The sequence below is a fragment of the Squalius cephalus genome, assembly GCF_949319135.1.
Source record: "Squalius cephalus genome assembly, chromosome: 19".
Classification (NCBI taxonomy): domain Eukaryota; kingdom Metazoa; phylum Chordata; class Actinopteri; order Cypriniformes; family Leuciscidae; genus Squalius; species Squalius cephalus.
In genome coordinates this window covers 36,940,983-36,946,983 of record NC_137140.1, presented here as the reverse complement: position 1 = coordinate 36,946,983, position 6,001 = coordinate 36,940,983, and positions in this window count along the sequence as shown.

Sequence of the window (6,001 nt, the reverse complement as noted above, 5' to 3'; positions counted from 1 at the left end):
TCTGTCCATACCTCCCCGGGGGTCTCTCACTCTAACTCTAACTCTGTCCATACCTCCCCTGGGGTCTCTCACTCTAACTCTAACCCTAACCCATACCTCCCCGGGGGTCTCTCACTCTAACTCTAACCCTGACCCATACCTCCCTGGGGGTCTCTCACTCTAACTCTAACACTGTCCATACCTCCCTGGGGGTCTCTCACTCTAACCCTAACACTGACCCATACCTCCCCGGGGGTCTCTAACGCTAACTCTAACCCTGACCCATACCTCCCTGGGGGTCTCTCACTCTAACTCTAACACTGTCCATACCTCCCTGGGGGTCTCTCACTCTAACCCTAACACTGACCCATACCTCCCCGGGGGTCTCTCACTCTAACTCTAACTCTGACCCATACCTCCCCGGGGGTCTCTCACTCTAACTCTGTCCATACCTCCCCGGGGGTCTCTCACTCTAACTCTAACACTGTCCATACCTCCCTGGGGGTCTCTCACTCTAACTCTAACCCTGTCCTTACCTCCCCGGGGGTCTCTCACTCTAACTCTGTCCATACCTCCCCAGGGGTCTCTCACTCTAACTCTAACACTGTCCATACCTCCCTGGGGGTCTCTCACTCTAACTCTAACACTGTCCTTACCTCCCCGGGGGTCTCTCACTCTAACTCTGTCAATACCTCCCCGGGGGTCTCTCACTCTCACTCTAACACTGTCCATACCTCCCTGGGGGTCTCTCACTCTAACTCTAACACTGTCCATACCTCCCTGGGGGTCTCTCACTCCAACTCTAACACTGTCCATTCCTCCCTGGGGGTCTCTCAGTCTAACACTGACCCATACCTCCCCGGGGGTCTCTCAGTCTTACACTGTCCATACCTCCCCGGGGGTCTCTCAGTCTAACACTAACACTGTCCTTACCTCCCCGGGGGTCTCTCAATCTAACTCTAACACTGTCCATACCTCCCTGGGGGTCTCTCACTCTAACTCTAACACTGTCCTTACCTCCCCGGGGGTCTCTCACTCTAACTCTAACACTGTCCATACCTCCCTGGGGGTCTCTCACTCTAACTCTAACACTGTCCTTACCTCCCCGGGGGTCTCTCACTCTAACTCTAACACTGTCCATTCCTCCCCGGGGGTCTCTCAGTCTAACACTGACCCATACCTCCCCGGGGGTCTCTCAGTCTTACACTGTCCATACCTCCCCAGGGGTCTCTCAGTCTAACACTGACCCATACCTCCCCGGGGGTCTCTCAGTCTTACACTGTCCATACCTCCCCAGGGGTCTCTCAGTCTAACACTGACCCATACCTCCCCGGGGGTCTCTAACTCTAACACTGTCCATACCTCCCTGGGGGTCTCTCACTCTAACTCTAACACTGTCCATTCCTCCCCGGGGGTCTCTCAGTCTAACACTGACCCATACCTCCCCGGGAGTCTCTCAGTCTAACACTGTCCATACCTCCCCGGGGGTCTCTCAGTCTAACACTGACCCATACCTCCCCGGGGGTCTCTCACTCTAACTCTAACACTGTCCATTCCTCCCCGGGGGTCTCTCACTCTAACTCTAACACTGTCCATACCTCCCCGGGGGTCTTTCACTCTAACTCTGTCCATACCTCCCCGGGGGTCTCTTACTCTAACTCTAACCCTGACCCATACCTCTCTGGGGGTCTCTCACTCTAACTCTAACACTGTCCAAACCTCCCCGGGGGTCTCTCACTCTAACTCTAACTCTGTCCATACCTCCCCGGGGGTCTTTCACTCTAACTCTGTCCATACCTCCCCGGGGGTCTCTCACTCTAACTCTAACCCTGACCCATACCTCCCTGGGGGTCTCTCACTCTAACTCTAACACTGTCCATACCTCCCCAGGGGTCTCTCACTCTAACTCTGTCCATACCTCCCCAGGGGTCTCTCACTCTAACTCTAACTCTGTCCATACCTCCCCAGGGGTCTCTTACTCTAACTCTAACCCTGACCCATACCTCCCTGGGGGTCTCTCACTCTAACTCTAACACTGTCCATACCTCCCCAGGGGTCTCTCACTCTAACTCTGTCCATACCTCCCCGGGGGTCTCTCACTCTAACTCTAACCCTGACCCATACCTCCCCGGGGGTCTCTCACTCTAACTCTGTCCATACCTCCCCGGGGGTCTCTCACTCTCACTCTAACACTGACCCATACCTCCCCGGGGGTATCTCACTCTAACTCTGTCCATACCTCCCCGGGAATCTCTCACTCTAACTCTAACTCTGTCCATACCTCCCCGGAGGTCTCTCACTCTCACTTTAACTCTGTCCATACCTCCCCGGGGGTCTCTCACTCTAACACTGACCCATACCTCCCTGGGGGTCTCTCACTCTAACTCTGACCCATACCTCCCCGGGGGTCTCTAACTCTAACTCTAACCCTGACCCATACCTCCCCGGGGGTCTCTCACTCTAACTCTAACTCTGTCCATACCTCCCCGGGGGTCTCTCACTCTAACTCTGTCCATACCTCCCCGGGGGTCTCTCACTCTAACTCTAACCCTGACCCATACCTCCCCGGGGGTCTCTCACTCTAACTCTGTCCATACCTCCCCGGGGGTCTCTCACTCTCACTCTAACACTGACCCATACCTCCCCGGGGGTATCTCACTCTAACTCTGTCCATACCTCCCCGGGAATCTCTCACTCTAACTCTAACTCTGTCCATACCTCCCCGGAGGTCTCTCACTCTCACTTTAACTCTGTCCATACCTCCCCGGGGGTCTCTCACTCTAACACTGACCCATACCTCCCTGGGGGTCTCTCACTCTAACTCTGACCCATACCTCCCCGGGGGTCTCTAACTCTAACTCTAACCCTGACCCATACCTCCCCGGGGGTCTCTCACTCTAACTCTAACCCTGACCCATACCTCCCCGGGGGTCTCTCACTCTAACTCTAATTCTGTCCATACCTCCCCAGGGGTCTCTCACTCTAACTCTAACTCTGTCTATACCTCCCCGGGGGTCTCTCACTCTAACTCTAACTCTGTCCATACCTCCCCAGGGGTCTCTCACTCTAACTCTAACTCTGTCTATACCTCCCCGGGGGTCTCTCACTCTAACTCTAACTCTGTCCATACCTCCCCAGGGGTCTCTCACTCTAACTCTAACTCTGTCTATACCTCCCCGGGGGTCTCTCACTCTAACTCTAACTCTGTCCATACCTCCCCGGGGGTCTCTCACTCTAACTCTGACCCATACCTCCCCGGGGGTCTCTCAGTCTCACTCTAACCCTGACCCATACCTCCCCGGGGGTCTCTCACTCTAACTCTAACACTGACCCATACCTCCCCGGGGGTCTCTCAGTCTCACTCTAACCCTGACCCATACCTCCCCGGGGGTCTCTCAGTCTCACTCTAACACTGACCCATACCTCCCCGGGGGTCTCTCACTCTCACTCTGTCCATACCTCCCCGGGGGTCTCTCACTCTAACTCTAACCCTGACCCATACCTCCCCGTTGGTCTCTCACTCTAACTCTAACCCTGACCCATACCTCCCCGGGGGGTCTCTCACTCTAACTCTAACTCTGTCCATACCTCCCGGGGGGTCTCTCACTCTAACTCTAACCCTGACCCATACCTCCCCGTTGGTCTCTCACTCTAACTCTAACCCTGACCCATACCTCCCCGGGGGGTCTCTCACTCTAACTCTGACCCATACCTCCCGGGGGGTCTCTCACTCTAACTCTAACCCTGACCCATACCTCCCCGGGGGTCTCTAACTCTAACTCTAACCCTGACCCATACCTCCCCGGGGGTCTCTAACCCTAACCCTGACCCATACCTCCCCGGGGGTCTCTCACTCTAACTCTGACCCATACCTCCCCGGGGGTCTCTCAGTCTCACTCTAACCCTGACCCATACCTCCCCGGGGGTCTCTCACTCTAACTCTAACACTGACCCATACCTCCCCGGGGGTCTCTCAGTCTCACTTTAACCCTGACCCATACCTCCCCGGGGGTCTCTCAGTCTCACTCTAACACTGACCCATACCTCCCCGGGGGTCTCTCACTCTCACTCTGTCCATACCTCCCCGGGGGTCTCTCACTCTAACTCTAACCCTGACCCATACCTCCCCGTTGGTCTCTCACTCTAACTCTAACCCTGACCCATACCTCCCCGGGGGGTCTCTCACTCTAACTCTAACTCTGTCCATACCTCCCGGGGGGTCTCTCACTCTAACTCTAACCCTGACCCATACCTCCCCGTTGGTCTCTCACTCTAACTCTAACCCTGACCCATACCTCCCCGGGGGGTCTCTCACTCTAACTCTGACCCATACCTCCCGGGGGGTCTCTCACTCTAACTCTAACCCTGACCCATACCTCCCCGGGGGTCTCTCACTCTAACTCTAACCCTGACCCATACCTCCCCGGGGGGTCTCTCACTCTCACTCTAACTCTGTCTATACCTCCCCGGGGGTCTCTCACTCTAACTCTGTCCACACCTCCCCGGGGGTCTCTCACTCTCACTCTAACTCTGTCTATACCTCCCCGGGGGTCTCTCACTCTAACTCTAACTCTGTCCATACCTCCCCGGGGGTCTCTCACTCTAACTCTGACCCATACCTCCCCGGGGGTCTCTCAGTCTCACTCTAACACTGACCCATACCTCTCCGGGGGTCTCTCACTCTCACTCTAACTCTGTCTATACCTCCCCGGGGGTCTCTCACTCTAACTCTGTCCACACCTCCCCGGGGGTCTCTCACTCTCACTCTAACTCTGTCTATACCTCCCCGGGGGTCTCTCACTCTAACTCTAACTCTGTCCATACCTCCCCGGGGGTCTCTCACTCTAACTCTGACCCATACCTCCCCGGGGGTCTCTCAGTCTCACTCTAACACTGACCCATACCTCCCCGGGGGTCTCTCACTCTAACTCTAACTCTGTCCATACCTCCCCGGGGGTCTCTCACTCTAACTCTGTCCACACCTCCCCGGGGGGTCTCTCACTCTAACTCTAACTCTGTCCATACCTCCCGGGGGGTCTCTCACTCTAACTCTAACTCTGTCCACACCTCCCCGGGGGTCTCTCACTCTAACTCTGTCCACACCTCCCCGGGGGGTCTCTCACTCTAACTCTAACTCTGTCCATACCTCCCGGGGGGTCTCTCACTCTAACTCTAACTCTGTCCACACCTCCCCGGGGGTCTCTCACTCTAACTCTGTCCACACCTCCCCGGGGGGTCTCTCACTCTAACTCTAACTCTGTCCATACCTCCCCGGGGGTCTCTCACTCTAACTCTAACTCTGTCCATACCTCCCCGGGGGTCTCTCACTCTAACTCTGTCCACACCTCCCCGGGGGGTCTCTCACTCTAACTCTAACTCTGTCCATACCTCCCCGGGGGTCTCTCAGTCTCACTCTAACTCTGTCCACACCTCCCCGGGGGTCTCTCAATCTCACTCTAACTCTGTCCATACCTCCCGGGGGGGTCTCTCACTCTAACTCTAACTCTAACCCTGACCCATACCTCCCAGGGGGTCGGATGCGCCTCTGCCTTCGTCTTCAGGCAGGATGTGCAGTTTCCTTACCCTCGGATTGCGAGCTATGGACGGGGCCTACACCAAAGAACTTTATATCATAATGCTTGCTTGCTGGGCTGTTAATAATGTATACTTGTTATGGTATTTTGCCTCCTGAGTCTTTCTGGTAGAAATAATACTTAATGTCTTTAACCCTAACCAGACACAAAAGTTTAATGTGATTAAACGAAACGCTGATGAAAAAAAAAACATTTTAAAGGAATTACTGTCTGTGGAAATTAGATTTTAACTTATTATATTTATTATGCTATAATAAAACTGCTGTTAACCAGTACTGTAAACTATTACTGTAAAATTATTCCATTCAAAAACATACTTAGATTATATTTCCATTTTATTAATATGATAAAAGTGCAATAACACCGGCAGAATGTTCACGCTGCTTTCTGACTCAAACATCTCTCTGACCGGAGCCACAAAAAAAACG